The sequence below is a fragment of the Mauremys reevesii genome, linkage group 17 (assembly GCF_016161935.1).
Source record: "Mauremys reevesii isolate NIE-2019 linkage group 17, ASM1616193v1, whole genome shotgun sequence".
NCBI classification, from domain to species: Eukaryota; Metazoa; Chordata; order Testudines; family Geoemydidae; genus Mauremys; species Mauremys reevesii.
Window position 1 is genome coordinate 21417751 of NC_052639.1, and position 16717 is coordinate 21434467.

General features: G+C 49.7%; 2 non-coding genes across 2 annotated transcripts; both read left to right on the plus strand.

Annotated features, from left to right (window-relative positions):
- Nucleotides 1-1095: 1095 nt before the first annotated feature.
- TRNAE-UUC lies at nt 1096-1167 on the plus strand. The gene has a single exon. It is a non-coding gene; the product is annotated as a tRNA-Glu (tRNA).
- A 7434-nt stretch (nt 1168-8601) lies between these two features.
- On the plus strand, nt 8602-8674 carry TRNAK-UUU. The gene has a single exon. It is a non-coding gene; the product is annotated as a tRNA-Lys (tRNA).
- Nucleotides 8675-16717: the final 8043 nt, after the last annotated feature.

Below are 16717 nucleotides of genomic sequence, written 5' to 3' on the forward strand. Positions count from 1 at the left end.
TCACACACCAATCCCCTGAAACATTTCAGTGCCCCAGAGAAATCCTGACCCTGCTATTGCAATGATATGGTGGAGATTCGAATAGTCGCAGTGTAGAAGGAGCCTGAGGGTGTTTATTTGTGAGCTGAGGTTCCTGTCTGACATTTGCCTTCTTTCCTGGTTCGTTATGTCTCCAGTGAGCAAACCGGAGCTGTCACAAGGCTGGTTAAATGCTGCTTTTTAGACCAGAGAGCTGGGGTTGATGTAGCATGCTGCCGCCATCAGCTGGTCAGAGTAACCAGGGTGAAAGGGTGGAATTTAGGATTCTCCCACCAAGGGGAGGTGCTGTTGGACTCCTCTAGTGGGGGAGAGTCTGAAAAAGTTTCTCAGCTCCCAGAGACGGGGCAAACAAGCTGGTGCCACACACACATTTTCACAGGGAATCAGGCCCCCTGGGGAAAAACTCAAAAGAAGCCCAGGCCCAGGAGTGTCAGAAAGGGAATCACTGTTTTCCTTAAGAGGTGGGTTCGGAAAACCTGCAGGTCCTTAGATCCCTCCAGTGCCTGATAGAACCATTTGTGGGGAAGGTCTGGGGAAGCCGAGGAGGACAAGGAAAGGGAAAAAGGGCTGGCAGCTGTTGTGTAATCCCCATGCTCCCAGCAGAAGGATCTGGAGGGGTCAGCACTGTGGTTGCTTGTTGAGGACACAGAACTCACAAGATGGCAAAGCTCAGAGCCCCGTTACACAGAGTCAGAATGTGATCAGCTCACACCCAGGGGGAGCAACACCCCTTCCTTGGTCTCTATGTCAGGGCTCGTATCAGCTCAGTGTCCTTCCCGCAAGAGTGGGCTGCTGAGAGGGTTGCAATGGGGTAAATGAAGGCAGAGGAGGATTGTTCCTGATGGGTTTTCTTTGTGTTGCTCTGTGATCCTGCTGGAGGAAGCTGAAGCATGATTTGAGTTTTTTTCAGTGGCTTGGGCTGGGCTGAGGTTGTGACCCTGAGCACAGGGGTTCTCTGCTCTTAGCCCCTCAGGACAATGGAGCAGCTTCAGAAATTGGCTAGAAAGTAGCCTAAGAAAGTGTAACAGAAGTGAAAAGAAAAACAACATCATCACCTCCCTGGTGGTCTAGGGGTTAGGATTTGGCATTTTCACTGCCACGGCCTGGGTTCAATTCCCAGTCAGAGAAAAGTGACTTTAAACCGAAACTGCTTCAGTTATTCTTCACTTGCAATGTAAATAAATCCACTTTTTTATCCTTATTCTCCCATCTTCCCAGGCCTTGTCTACACTACAAGACTATTTCGAATCAACTTAGTTCGAATTTGTGGATTCGACCTTATGAAGTCGAATTTGTGTATCCATACTAAATACACTAATTCGAATTTCTGAGCCCACATTCACGGGGCCAGCGTCGACTTTGGAAGCGGTGCACTGTGGGAAGCTATCCCACAGTTCCCGCAGTCCCCGCTGCCCATTGGAATGCTGCAGAGCCCCAATGCCTGCTGGGGAGAAATGTGTCGAGGGTGGTTTTGGGTAAGTGTCGTCATTGAACCGTCAATCACAACCTCCCTCCCTCCCTCCTTGAAAGCGCCTGCGGGCAATCTGTTTGTGCACTTTTCTGGTCAGTGACAGCGCGGACGCCACAGCACTGCAAGCATGGAGCCCGCTGCGATCGTCGCCGTTTTCTCCTCCTCACACTTTATCGTCCACCTCTTCCACAGTCAGCTGATGAGAAATTGGGCTACTTTTCAATGGTGCTGCAAGCACTGGGGGACCATAGGGGACGTTTTACAAACATCAACGTCGGGTGGCCGGGCAAGGTTCATGATGCGTGTGTTTTCAGAAACTGTGGGCTGCTCAGACGCCTGCAGGAAGGTAGTTTCTTCCCGGACCACGAAATAACTGTTGTGGATGTGCAGATGCCTATAATCATCCTCGGGGACCCAGCCTGCCCGCTAATGCACTTGCTCATGAAGCCTTATACAGGCGCCTGGGACACCGACAAGGAACTCTTCAAATACCAGCGAGCAGCGAGCAGCGTGACCTGTGACTGTTCAGTTTCTTTACAGAGAAGCTGAACCTGCCCCTGTTTCTTTACCCAGTTACTGTTGACTCTCCTCTTCGGTTACATACCCCGTTCACCCCGTTACCCCCACTTCCAGCACACGTGTAAAAATAAAATACATGTCCCATTATTACTTAACAAAGGTTTCTTTATTCATGACTTTTCGTGAAAGGGTTGAAACTGGGATGCAGGCTGTGCTGGGTAGGGTGTGCGGTGATGTAAAGACTGCCTCTAAACTCAAGGAATGACAGGCTCCTGCTCCTAGAGCGGTCCGCAGTGCCGGAATGCTTCTTTCAACGGAGCCTGCCATCCCTCTTTATGGAATTCTGTGTGCGGGCGGATATGTGACCTTGTGGTGGAGGAGGACGGATACAGATTCCTCAGCTGCGTGACTCAGCGGTCCAGGACAAGGACCGCTGTATAAGATCTGTAACCGCCCTCCCCCGCTGCAAAGTCACATCTCCCTTGCCCACACAGATCCTGGAAACCACCTCCCATACCGACCAGGGTGCCTACTGACTGCACCATGTGTGTGACCCGCTGCTGATCCTGCCCCCGTGTCTGTACCCTGGGAAAGGTGACTGTCCTATGCAATTAACCACCCCCTTCCCCACGCACCCCATTCAAACAGTCTTCTTTGAAAAAACATAACGGAAACAGTAATTAACAGCAAAGCATTTTTATTAATTAATTAGACAGTTAGGGGATGGGACTGGGATTGGGACTACTGTGAGTGTGGAAGTGAAGGACTTCGGCAAAGGTAGGGTATGAGAGCTTTTGGGTACTTGAGCACTGTGCTGTGGTGCAGTGACAGTATTCACGTCCCCGCCGCCCCTCCTCCTGATTATTTTCGGTGAGGGGGGTATGGGACTTTGTGGCAGGGGAGTGCAGTTGCAGATACACTGCAGGGTGTCTCTGTCCTCCTGCGGTCCTGCAGAACATCCACAAGGTGCCTGAGCGTGTCCGTTTGCTCCCTCACTAGTCCAAGCAGCATTTCAGTCGCCTGCTTGTCTTCCTCACGCCACCTCTCCTCCCGCTTCGCTGTGTGAGCGCTGGCACAGAGAGACGGTCTCCCTCCACTGGCTCTGCTGGTCTGCCTCTGCTAGGTAGCAGCCCATACGTTCCTCGAACATCTTGTCCCTTGTCTTTTTCTTTCACCGCCTAATCTTTGCCAGCCTCTGCGAGGGGGATGCTGTGGCAGGTCTGGAGACAGTGGAAGCTGTGAGATGGGAAACAGGAGTGAATTCCTTGCAAAGATACATTTTTGCGAACAATTAACTGAGTCTAGGCTGTCTCTGTGAATTCTGGGTTGAGACCCCTGTGCCTGCTGGGGCACAAATCATTTTTGTGGTGGATTCTGGGTAAATGTCGCCAGTCATTCCTTCCTCCGGGAAAGCAACGGCAGACAATCATTTCAAGCCCGTTTTCCCAGAATTGCCCTGGCATACGCCATAGCGTGGCAACCATGGACACTGTTTTGCCTTTTGTGTATGTCACCGTATGTGTACTAGATGCCGCTGACAGAGGCGGGCCAGCAGCGCTATACAGCAGCATGCTTTTGCATGACAGCAGAGATGGTTACTAGCCATATTGTATCATCTACCATACCATAAATTGGTAATAAGATGGTAATAAGATAGGCATGGTTACCTGTCCTTTTGCACTGCCCCAGTTGGTGCTATCATAAGTGCCCCTGGCCAAGCAGCCAGGGGCACAAAAGCAAAAATTGGGAATGACTCCCTGAGTCAATTCCTCCTTTTTGGTATCTAAAAATAGAATCAGTCCTGCCTAGATTATGGGCAAGTGTACTAGAGAACCACTGTATCAGAGAACCAGAGAGCACAGCTGCTCTGTGTCCAATCCTGCATAAATTATGAGCTGTATGCTATTCACAGGGGGTGCTCCTGCAACAACACCACCTGTTCATTCCGTTCTTAACCCAGCCTTCCTGGGCTACCATACCATTGTCCCCCCACTTGTGTGATGAAGTAATAAAGAATGCAGGAATAAGACACAGTGACTTGTTTGTGAGAAATGAGTGGAAGGAAGCCTCCAGCTGCAATGATAGTCCAGGCAGGACATTAAGGACTGTGGATGAAGGAGCCCATCATCCCTCTGCTAGTCCAGGGGCAATTGAATCTTTTATTTACAATGAAGGGTGGGGGCTGATGGAGCTCAGCCCCCTGTTGCAATGATGAGGACGGTTACCAGCCATATTGCACTATCTGCCATGAAAAATTAGGGACAGGCGCCCTTGATTGACCTTACTGATGCTAGTCGGCATGGTTACCAGCCCTTTTGCACTGCCCCATGTGCCAATAGGCTGATGACGAGGACGGATACCCATCTTTTTGTACCATCAGCCATCCATAGCGTGGGGGGAGTAAGGATGTTGGTGTTGAGTGCTGCACCATCGCGTCTATCTGCAGCATTCAGTAAAGATAGGGTGACATGTAAAAGAGTCAACAGAGGATTGTTTTCACTTCTGGTGGTGGGTGGGGTGTGTGCGCAAATTGCCGAACTATGCCCTGACCCACCGCAGACACTGTGTTTGACCCTAGAAGCATTTGGAGCTCATCCAAGAATGCAAATGATTTTCGGAGACAGCAGGAACTGTGGGATACCTTGCGTCCTCAGTCCCCCCTCCCTCCATGAGTGTCCATTTGATTCTTTGGCTTTCCGTTACGCTCGTCACGCAGCTGCGTGCTGAGTCGGTGCTATGCCGTCTGTCCGTAGATTTATTAAAAATGGTGCGCCTGGTCCAAAGTATAACAGTAATTCCACTACTTAGATGCAGGAGTCTCCTAGCGAGATCACCGTGAGGACGGGCACTGAAGGAGATAGAGAGCGCATGCTGCGTGTAATCTATCACGAACCACGGACCTATGCAGCCGTGCTCGGGGAGGCAATGCTCCCTGAATACCGCATGAAAGCCTCGTGCGGAAAAGGGTGCTATCACGGAGCACCCAATAAGGCAGCTCTCCCCAGGAACCTCCTGCTGATGCTTATCGATTAACGGAAGGAGAGCTTCGTGGAGATCTCCCAGGAGGATTTCTGTTCTATCACCATATATAGAGAGACCTCCTTCTCACACACTTCAGATTCCTGTTATATTAAGAATAAAAGTTAACATGGTTAAAGCACTTACCGACTGCTCCTTCCCCCGATTCAGGATTCGGGTTCATGGCCGGGAGGTTGGTAGGGATCTCCGTGACAGTGATGAAGAGATCCTCGCTGTTGGGGAAACCAGCGTTGTAAGCGCTCTCACCTGCCTCGTCCTCCACAAACACTTCCTCATCTTCCCCGTCCGTGAACATCGTCGAGGAACTGGCCGTCGACACTGTCCCATCATCAGAGTCCATGGTCACTGGTGGGGCAGTGGTGGCAGGCTCCGTAGCGTCCGTTTGCCGCTTTGATTTTTTGGTAGCCTTGTCTGGGGTCCTTGGTTTTCACGCGGCACTGCGTTGCATGACGGCTGTATCCTCTGTCTGGATCATGGCTTTGGAGACCTTCTTGTAGGTCTTTGCATTCCGTTTGTTGGAGCGCAGCTCCGAAAGCACAGACTCCTCGCCCCACACACCGATCAGATCCAAGAGTTCCCGGTCAGTCTATGCCGGGTCCCTCTTTCTATTCAGAGATTACATGAACTCCTCTGCTGGAGAGCTCTGCATTGCTGCCGGTGCTGCTGAGCTCGCCCCGATGTCCAACCACGAAATGAGATTCTAACTGTCCAGACAGGACAAGGAATTCAAATTTTCCCAGGTCATTTCCTATGGCTGCTCAGAGCATCGGCGCAGACTGCTGTCCAGAGCATCAACAGAGTGGTGCACTGTGGATAGCTCCGGAGCTACTAAGTTCGATTTGCATCCACACCTAGCCTAATTCGAGCTAGCCATGTCGAATTTAGCGTTACTCCACCCGTCGGGGTAGAGTACCAAATTCGAACTAAAGAGCCCTCTAGTTCGAATTAAATGGCTTCCTGGTGTGGACGGTTGAGCGGTTAGTTCGAATTAACGCTGCTAAATTCGAATTAAAGTCCTAGTGTAGACCAGGACCCAGTGTCTCCATGGCAGGGCTGGTTCCAGGCACCAGCACAGCAAGCAGGTCCCTGGGGCAGTCAATGGAAAGGGGAGACTTCAGCAGCAATTCATCCCTCTCAGAGGGAAGGACTTGAGGCCAAAAGCGGCAGAGGTTGAGCTGCAGCTTTTTTATTTTTTTTTCCACTTGGGGTGGCAAAAACACTGGAACTGGCCCTGCTCCATGGAAGATAATTTGTTAAATCCCAGATGAGTGCAGTTCTATCAGTTCTCAGCCTGAGTCCTTAGGTCTTAATCCTGAGGATATTGTCCCACCTTGGGGCCATTTCCTGCCTCTCTTTCCTAGGGAAGCATAATTTTCCTTGCACAGACACAGGAACAGCAAGATCTTTCTCTGTCCCTTGTGCAAAGCAGGGGGCCAAATTCCATCGAAACCATGGACAAGCAGGGGGCCCTGGGCACATCCAGCCCTGGCCGTGAGATGTTCCCTCCCCTCTTTCTTTATGCCCCTGTTGTTATTTCATGGATTGTCTGGGATGGGGGAAAAGCTGAGTTCACTCCAGGTGGAGGGGGAAAGAACCGTGAAAGTCTCAGGACCCAAACCCTGCTACCAGGATCACTGAGGTGCTGGGAATCTGCCTGGGAAAGGGACTGTGTGAATTGTCAAGGTGGGGAATGAATAACAATTTACAACAAGAGCCACCTCATTAACCACTGACACAGGCTAATCCTGCCGCAGATAGAAGGGAAACTGGGAGTGATTCTTTGCTGCTCAGCCATGGAAACAGTGACCCCATTGCACCGCAGTGAATGTGCTGGGGAAAGCTGGACTTCACAGGCAGGTAGAAAGAGCAGATCCTAGAAACACCTGGAGCTCCCCACAGCACTTCTGCCACCAGGGTCAGGTGCTGAGTGACTCACAGCGCCCCTCCCCTCCCATTACCTTCCAGCAGGGGGTGGCAGCACCCCCCACCCAATGCAGGGGAGAGGGCTGAGTGTATCTCTGCACCCTGAGTCCAGGGCACCCACTCGCTCTGCCCCACACTTCGAATCTGGCTCTGCTGCAAAGTGACCCCTAAGAACCAGCAACCTCCAGGACAGCAGGTTTGGCCTCTGAGCAGGGAATGTGTCCCTCATGCTGCTTTTAGGCCACTAGGTGCTCTGGAAACAGGAGGGCTCTGAGTCTAACCTATAGGACATATGGCCCATCTGGGGATATATCTCAGTGGTAGAGCACATGCTTTGGCTTTGCATGTATGAGGTCCTGGGTTCAATCCCCAGCATCTCCAAGTTCTTTTCACCCTGCTGCTTTGCTCCTGCCCAGAGGGGATGTGGCCCAGCAGTCTCCCTGCAGGAATTTCAATCCTGTTCAGTGATGGATAAGTGCCAATTGCATGGAAGGTAGAGGGGGGTTTCTGCTCCTAAGTCTCCTCTGTACGTTTAAGATTCCCATCAGTTGTGTTGCCTGGGACAAGGGTAGATGAGAAGGGAGAACCCTCCAGCACTGGAGGGGAAGGTCCCATCTGCACAGACTGAGAGGCAAAGACTAGACTTATTTCTAGTCTGGGCCCAATCTTTTCTCCTGGTATAGTCCTTGTTCCAGCTCAGGTGGTAGCTGGGGATGTCTCATGACTGCAGCCATGTTTGTTCCGTTCCACCCCCTTATACAGCTTTGGTACAAGGCAGGAATTTTTTGTCTCTTTCCTGGGGAAAAGCCCCAGGTTTAAGATGGATTCCTGTACCAGGTGACATGGTCACATGTCCCGTGAGACCCCAAGCCTTCATTCTTCCTGGCCTGACTCAGGGATGGTGCAGGACAGAGCCATCTCCAGTCAATTGTCCTGGTTAATGGGAGCCATCAAGAGTTCAAACCACTATTAATGGCCCACACTTTGCATCATTATAACAGGACCTCAGAGTTATAGTTCATATTTCTAGTTTCAGATCCAGGAATGATCGGTTCATACAAATAGGATGAACACACACAGTAGATTATAAGCTTTGTAATGATACCTTACAAGAGACCTTTTGCATGAAGAATAGTCCACTCACTTTATATTCACACTCATTAGCATATTTTCATAAAATCCTATGGAGTGCAACGTCACAGCAGGGAAAGGGTTTTACTGCAGCACCTGGGAGCAGTTGAGTTTCATGTTCAGGCTGTGGTATGAGTTCGTCCAGGTTTCTCGTAAGCACACAGGGACCTTAGCGGGTGCTCTCGATACAGGAATGGCCCTGACATGATAAAGTGATGGGAACTGCATTTTCCTTTTTTATTTCTGTATTTCCAATGACATTTCTGTTTGTGATTTCGTTTTGCTTTGTATAACTGTGTTTTCTCCTGGATTTGATATTTAATGAAAAAAACAATAAGGCCTCAGGGCACCGGATGGAGGAGCAGGCTGGGGCTAGGACTGCTAAGAGAGCGAAAGTAGCAGGTTTTCCATAGTTTCCTGCCCTCATTTTTCTTGACTAGTTTCTCTTCTGCATGAAATTTGCCACTTTTCAAATGTGAGCCTGGCTAGCTCAGTTGACAGAGCATCAGACTTTTAATCTGAGGGTCCAGGGTTCAAGTCCCTGGTCAGGCAAAGAAATGCTTTCTTCCTGTAACTTCCCCAAAGGGTTTCAGGAGGACTCTCCTTCACTTTAGTTTTTCCTTTCCAGGACATGGCCTTTCCTAGGAAGGGCCCTTTACTGCCTGGGACTCAAGGTGCTATTGCCTCACCTGTCCACTGGCCTCACAGTCTGGAGGAAGAAAGGCCTCTGGCCTGCAGTAAAGTGCTGGGTGCTGACTTTTTGAACAAATGCAGGGCTGGCCAGAGAGGCATGTTCCCACTGAGTCATCCCTATCAGAAAAAATTGTCCCCAGAGACAGGGGCGGCTCCAGGCCCCAGCACGCCAAGTGCGTGCTTGGGACAGCAAGCCGCAGGGGGCGCTCTGCCGGTCGCCACGAGGGCGGCAGGCAGGCTGCCTTCAGCGGCATGCCTGCGAAGGGTCCGCTGGTCCTGCGACTTCGGCAGACCTCCCGCAGGCAAGCCGCCGAAGGCAACCTGCCTGCCGTGCTTGGGGCGGCAAAATGCCTAGAGCCGCACCTGCCCACAGAGTCCTCCCTGCTGGAAGTCTACAGTAATCAACAGGTGCTCTGCTGGTCCCATGGTGTAAGGGCCAGCACTCAGGACTTTGAATCCTACAATCTGAGTTGAAGTCTCAGTAGAATCTGAAAACAATTCCTGTGCCACAAACCCTGCTGGGTCTTCCAAGGCTCTGTCTTGCTTTCTCAAAGGCCATGAAAGCCACTACACTACACATTTTTAGCACCTACAAAGGATAAATTCAACAAAACTCCACTTCTATTTCCTCAATATCTGCATCATGAAGGGCAGCATCTCCAATACAATAAGATTAGCTAGGAAAGATCTTCTGTAGGGCCTGGGTTACAAAGGCTTTGGAACCAAATACCTGGGCATTGTGCCTAGTTCAAAATCACTTACCATGGAATTCTCTCCCCAGATCATCTGGGACAATATTGACTTAAACAATTGAACTACACTGTGATCATATGCACTTCCTTCAGTTAGTTGGGGTTTCGCTGTTATTCACCATTTCTGAGTGGAGATTTTAAATCACTGCTGTTTCTTTGTTAGCCTGTCCAGGAAATTGGAGAGTTCTCTAATGCAGACAGAACTGCACCTCAACCTTCTCCATGTCATCATGCAGGGATGGGGAAAAGCAAAGCTGAAGTGAGAAATGATGACTTTAGCAAATAGTGATTTGTCTTAAATTTCTCCAATAAATCTGAGCTACATCCTATCAAACTGAACTAATATCCAATTGAGTGACCAAACAGCCTTCAGGAAAGATAGAAACCCACATCGCAGAGAGATAGAATACACGGCAATGAAAGTGTGAAATGAAATTCCAGAGCAGGTTACATCTGATTATTCAGAATCAGGACAAGAGATTTTCCCATCACATTCTCCTCTGATCCATTCAAACATACTTCACTCAGCACTGTCTCAATAGCCAGTTATGTTATTTACAAATTGTTTAGTATCCGAGCATTGCCTTAATGGGGGACAAAACCACTCACCTTGCCAGAAGTGGCTTTACCAATAGATGGAACCTGCGATTTAAACTCCCAATGAGCACACTGTGTTTGGGATCCATTTGAATTCCCCTTCCAGGTCTTTGACACTTTCATCTCCAGTCAGAGCGACTCTGACATAAGATTAAAGAAGTCAAAGCATCATCTCCAAGCACAGACAGCTGAGAACTGTTCCTCACAGGACACTTTGAGAAGTGGATGGATAGAATGTGATGATGATAACCTCTGCATGGCTCAGACAAAAGGTAACAGTTCTGCAGTGATGGGGAAGGAGGGAATCTCTGCATCTCCCCATCTCCTTCCAGTGTCACAGAGGCTGAAATTACATTTTTTTCCTGCCCCTGCTCCTCTTCATTTAACTATAATTTGAAAAATTCCCATTATATCTGCTCTTCAGGACAACCCAGAGCAACGTGAGAACAAGTGGCAATGATACAATCTGTATCACTGGTGACTAACAATAATTTTGAAATAGGAGGAATAGTATAAATGTGATGCTCCCTGGTTCCTGATAGGAAGGGCACACTAGAATTACTCATGGGATAATGGAGTTGATAGAAAGGACAAATGGGTCCACCTCAAAACAGGGCAAACTGCAAAAGGCAAAAATGGGCCACTCATCTGGTCAAACTGAGGGATAACCATGTTGCAAACAGCTCAATCAGCTTTAAAAGTTACTAAGTGGGAATCAGGAAAATTATTAAAGAAAAAAAGTATTGATAGCCCTAGAGGTGTTTATGTTGTTGATCTCCCTTACAGATTCTCTGATGACTAACATGGGCGAAGTGCCCACAGAAGGTTTTCCCGCACTCACTGCATTCATAGGGCCTCTTTCCGGTGTGGATTCTGTGATGTCTAATAAGGTTTGAGCTGCGACTGAAGGTTTTCCCACACTCACTGCATTCATAGGGCCTCTCCCCTGTGTGGATTCTCTGATGTTCGGAAAGGGCTGAGTTGCTAGGGAAGCATTTTCCACACTCACTGCATTCATAGGGCCTCTCCCCTGTGTGGATTCTCTGATGTTGAGAAAGGGCTGAGCTGCTAGGGAAGCATTTTCCACACTCAGTGCATTCATAGGGCCTCTTCCCTGGGTGGATTCTGTGATGCTTTATAAGGATGGAGTAATCACATACGTTTTCCCCAAACTCACTGCATGTATTTTTTCTCTTTCTGCTGAGGATTCCCTGTTGTGTTGTGGTTTCCTTGAGGTCCTTCTGAGTTTCCTGACAGGAAATACATTTACCCACTTTCTCCCCTGGCTGGTTTCCCTGCTCTCCTTCTGGTCTGTGCTGAATGTCATAGGATTTTTCCTGCTCATGACTCCAGGACACATTCCTTTTCGATCTTTGTGATAATGCTCTGTGTTTATCCACTTGCTCAACATTTTCCTGCTGAGAATTCTGCTCCTCTTTCTCACATACCATTGCGTCACCTGCTGTGATAGAGACAGAAACCTCAGACAGGGATGGAAAGGGGAAGGCCAAACCAATACAAGTACTGGAGAGAGGTCAAATAAAAACCAGGAACTGAACTCCCCCAAGTTCTTCCCCAAACAGGAGAGAGGAGGGGATCAATTCAGGCTTCACATCTCATCCAAATTCACAGGGGGAAGGGAGGAAGCTACTGCCTGGTGTCTGCTAGTGTCTACAGGAAGCCATGAGCTATATTTACCCTAAGGATACGACCCCTGCTAGGGACAATACTGAACTGAGAGACCTTCCAAGGGCATTGTAGGGCATCCCAGATGTTTCCTTCAGGCACTTACAGATTCTGAGTTGGTTTAATATTTCCTCACCTGTGCAGGGAGCTCTCAGGATCTCTCTTTCCTCTGAACCCTGGAGGTCTGGGACCCATGGCTCTTCCCCTTGTTCCAGCTGGGAGATCACATCAGGTTGGGAAATTGGAAACCCTGCTCAGATGAAAGAAAACAAAGGAGGTCACTTGATTTCATAACTTTGTCATAAAAAACATTCTATTAATTTAACTTCAGTGCTTAGTGTGACGGGTGTGCCTGGGGCAGTCCACACTGAAAATGCCAGGGTCAGGGCAGGATGAAAAAGGGAGAGCAGATGCTCCCAAAACTGGTGGTTAACACTGAAGTTGAGTTTAACTCACCGACCAGTCACAAACTGTGCTTCTGATCCCACACACGGGTTATCGAGAAGCTGAAAAAAGAAATCACACGGCCCCTTTATTGCATTCCAGTTCTCCGACTCCCAATCAGCACCTAGGTCCAGTACAGTGAGAGGTTATCTAAAAATTCTGCTCATATACAAAATGTTTTTCTGACCCCAAAAGGTCAGCCACATTACAAGATCACTATAGGTTTGGATCTTACCCAAAAGACCACACTGCCAGCCAATCCTTTAGCATGGAAAGACAAGACAGGACACGACACAAAAAAAGTTGTTAAATGGAAAAGCAGTGAGATGCATTCCAAAATCTATATATCAGGTTATTAGCAGTATTGTTGAGCTGCTGGCTTGAAAGTCCGTCTGGAACACATCCACAAGTTCGATGGGTCTTTCAGTCCTTTGTTTCAGGCTTCAATTTGTAGAGAAGTTGCTCCAGAGGTAGGAAGAGGGATTGAAGACACAAGGGAGATGATGCAGCTGCCCTTTATATTCCTTTGCCATGTGGCTTGTACTTCCTGTGTCCCAAACACAAGCTTCACAGCACAGGGCATGGAAAAGCCTCGAAGTCTCAGCACACAGACATACCCTGCATGTCTTGCTGACTCAATAGGTTTATGCCCTTGATCAGGATGGGCAAATTACGCCCACGGGCCACATCCAGCCGACAGGACCATCCTGCCCAGTGCCTGAGCTCCCGGCTGGGAGGCTAGCCTCCCCGCAGCCACACCACCGTGCGGGCAGCGCTCCTGCGGGGCGGGGCTGTGCGCTCCTGCTGCGCAGTGTGTCTGGCTCTGCGTGGTCCACGTGGCTGCCAGACACGCTGCTCTGAGCGGCATGGTAAGGGGGTCGGGGGGTTAGATAAGGAGCAGGGAGTCTCGGGAGGCAGTCAGGGGACAGTTGGATGGGGCGGAGGTTCTGGGAGGACGGGGGCTGGATAGGTGTGGGAGTCCCAGGGGTCTGTCAGTGGGCAGGGGGGTGGATAGAGGTCAGAGCAGTCAAGGGACAAGTAGCAGCAGGGTTGGGTAGGGGGTGGGGTCCTGGATATGAACCCATATCCACACCCCCGCCCCATGACAGACCCAGGGACTCCTACACCCATCCAACCCCCCAGTTCCCCATCCCCTGACCACCCGCCCAATCGTCCCCTGCTCCCTGTCCTCTGACTGCCCCCCAGGGCTCTCTGCCCCTTATCCAACCCCCTGGCCCTGGCCCCCTTACCACAGCCACGCGGCTCGCCGGAGCTAGATACGAGGTCCCTCAGGAGAGCGCAGACCAGCCCCCTTACCATGCCACTCAGAACAGTAGGAGCTTGCAGTCCCACCGCTGCAGCACTGCCCAGGAGGGGTGGGCCAGAGCGCTGGTGGCGCGGCATATTGAGTCTGCAGTGGGACAGCAGGGGCAAGGGAACAGCAGGGGAGGGGAGGGAGAGGGGAGCCTCCCCATCCGGGAGCTCAGGGGCCGAACAAGCTGGGCCTGCGGGCCGGATGTGGCCTGCGGGCCGTAGTTTACCTACCCCTGACTTACAAGTTAGTTTGTAAAAAGAACAGGAGTACTTGTGGCACCTTAGAGACTAACAAATTTATTTGTGGTTTATCTTGCATTTCTTTTGTAAATAATTCTGACTTTTATGCCTCGTTACCTGTAGTCACTTAAAATCTTTTTTTTTGGTAATTAACAATCTTGTTTTATTGTTTTATCCAACTAGCGTGTTTGGATTAAAGTGTGTTGGAAACTGCATTTGGGATGTAGCGGGGTGGACCCCCGCTCCTGCTCTGAAGGGTTAAAAACAGCCCTGGGAGGGGGCTGTGGCTGGAGAAAGCAGCTTTTAGGCTGGGCTGCTTGGGGGAAGTGGCTGCAGCTGGGGCCAGGCCCCAAACAGACTCAGCTGCCCTATAAAGGCAGAGAAGCCAGGGGCAGATAGAATCTCTCTGTTTGTAGAGGGAGAAGGGCCTGGCTGCAGGGAGCTGGACACAGGGTACCTGAGTGGAGCAGGGCTGGGGAAAGGCAGAGGAGCTGGGGAGCTCCAGCCTGGAAAGCCCCAGGCTGCGGCCTAGCAGAAGGCAATAGGTACTGGGGGGTTGCAGAGGGCAGCCCAGCGGTAGGCGAAGGCAGCAGGTCCAAACCCTCCTTGCCAGTGATGAGTGGCTGATCCTGCAGCCTGCCCCAGGGGGTGGGGCTAGATGATGACTGGCCTTATACTGAGCCGAGGCGGGAATAGTGGGTGGGAGTTCCCTGGGGAGGGGAGACTCTAAGACTGAGGGGTTACTGCCAGAGGGCAGCACCCCAGGTAAAAGGGGCACCAGGTCCAGGGAGGGACACGGGGGGCCAGAGGACAGGCGGATCACCGGCCTGCAGAGGGTGCGCGGGAGCTGGAATGAGCTAATTCCCAGACGTCACCAGCAGGGGGTGCCGCAGGGATGAGTCCACTCATCTACATGGGATAACAAGGCTGGTGCATGTCATTTTCCACTGATGAAATGACAGATGTCATATGAGCTTGCCTTGTTCAGTAGTGTGATGGACAGGGAAAGATGCACATTTCTGGGGGAAGTCTGGGAACAGAGACTTTTCTGGGGTTTTCCTGTGCTGCACTGTAACTCATGAGTCGCTGACTAGCAGCACTCAATACTGTGTAGCTGGGAGCGAGTTACATGCTGGAGACTGTGTGATAACTGCCCAGGAGTGGCTGCTCTCACAGTAAAACAGTGTAAAAGTCACCCCAGCTTGGGGAACTGAGGGGACACAGCTGTTCAACACTCCAGATTGCACTGTAGTTAATGTCACAGACACTCAATTTCAAAGAGGCTCCCAAAACACAGAGAAAGTAAATCCATGTCCCAGAAATCCAAGACTCCAGAGAGAGGGCAAGTCTCCCTGCCACTGCTTCTTGCTGACGGAGAGGTCCAGAGACAATGAGAGAGTCCTGGGGAAGCTGGGAACAGTAACCATGGGCTGGTGGGGTTCAGTGGAGAAAGGGAACAGGAAGGGCAGGGACAGTACTGAATGCAGGATCTCAGCAGTACTAGATGTCAGGATAGCACATAGTGCAGCCCATTGGAAAACATAATCCCAACTAGACATACAAAATGATGAGGTCTAAATTAGCTGTTTCCACTCAAGAGAGAGATCTTGGAGTCATGGATAGTTCTCTGAAAACATCCACTCAATGTGCAGCAGCAGTCAAAAAGCGAACGGAATGTTGGGAATCATTAAGCAAGGGATAGAAAAGACAGAAAATATCATATTGCCTGTATATAAATCTATGGTGCACCCACATCTCGAATACGGCTGTAGGAGCTGGATTTTATAATGTACTGGGAGAATTTAATGTACGATTTGATTTCATCCTGTCAGCCACCCTGTTTGAATAGCAGAAAGGAATGACAGACCAGAACAATCCTTCTGACTGATTATGGTCACCTTTTGTTTTAGGATAAGTTACACTGTCTACTACGGTTTCCTCTATGTATTACAAATTAGGCACTCTAGTTAAATCTACATGTCTTTGTTTTAAGGTTTAGTAAATAAGAGACAGGATTCTCTATTGTGTCTATGTTAAGTAGATTAGAGAAACATTGAAGGCAAGGTTTCATTTGCAATGCCTTTTTTCTCGATATAAAACACTACTGTTTGTATTCTCAGTGGGTTTGTGTGAATGAGGATGTATGCATCAGGAAAAGAGAAGGTGTAAAGGCCATTGTTATAGCCAGAGTCAAGGAAGAAGGAGTCAAGAGACTTAAAGGACATCAAAGAATCATCAACGTGCATCCATAATGAAGGGCAGATTGATAACTCTGAGGTCAAGGCTGGCACCCCTGAGGACAATTGATTAAATGAGAACAAAAGGACAGGCTGACCCTCTCGGAGGTGCACTGGAATGTTTACACCAGTTAAGAAGTAACCGATCACAAACTGATACAGCAAAATCCATAGACTTCAACAAAGGAAAAAACCCTATAAGAACCAGGGTGCTTGGCCATGGGAGTTTGGGTTCATCTTGCCACACTCCCGGAGCATTGGATTGCGACCGACAAGAGCCCAGCCCCACACTCGTGCTCAATCTAACTGGCCATTAGATTGACTTCAGCTACAACAGACCAGTAACTATGGAGTGAGTGAGAGAGAGAGAGAGTGTGTGTGTAAAAAGCATATGCTAACTGTTATATTCTCAATAAATGCTGTGTATTTACCTTCCTCTATAAAGATCCCATGTGCTTTGTAGGAGCATAACACTGCGTTCAGATGTGGTCGCCCCATCTCAAAGAAGTTTACTTATGCAAACAGAAGATATTTGACACTGTGCAATATTGTTCCTGTGTTCTGAAGCAGGGGAGGGTCTGTGGCAGTGTGTGGGTCACTGGCATATTGGGGTGATGCAGAGACAGGACAGA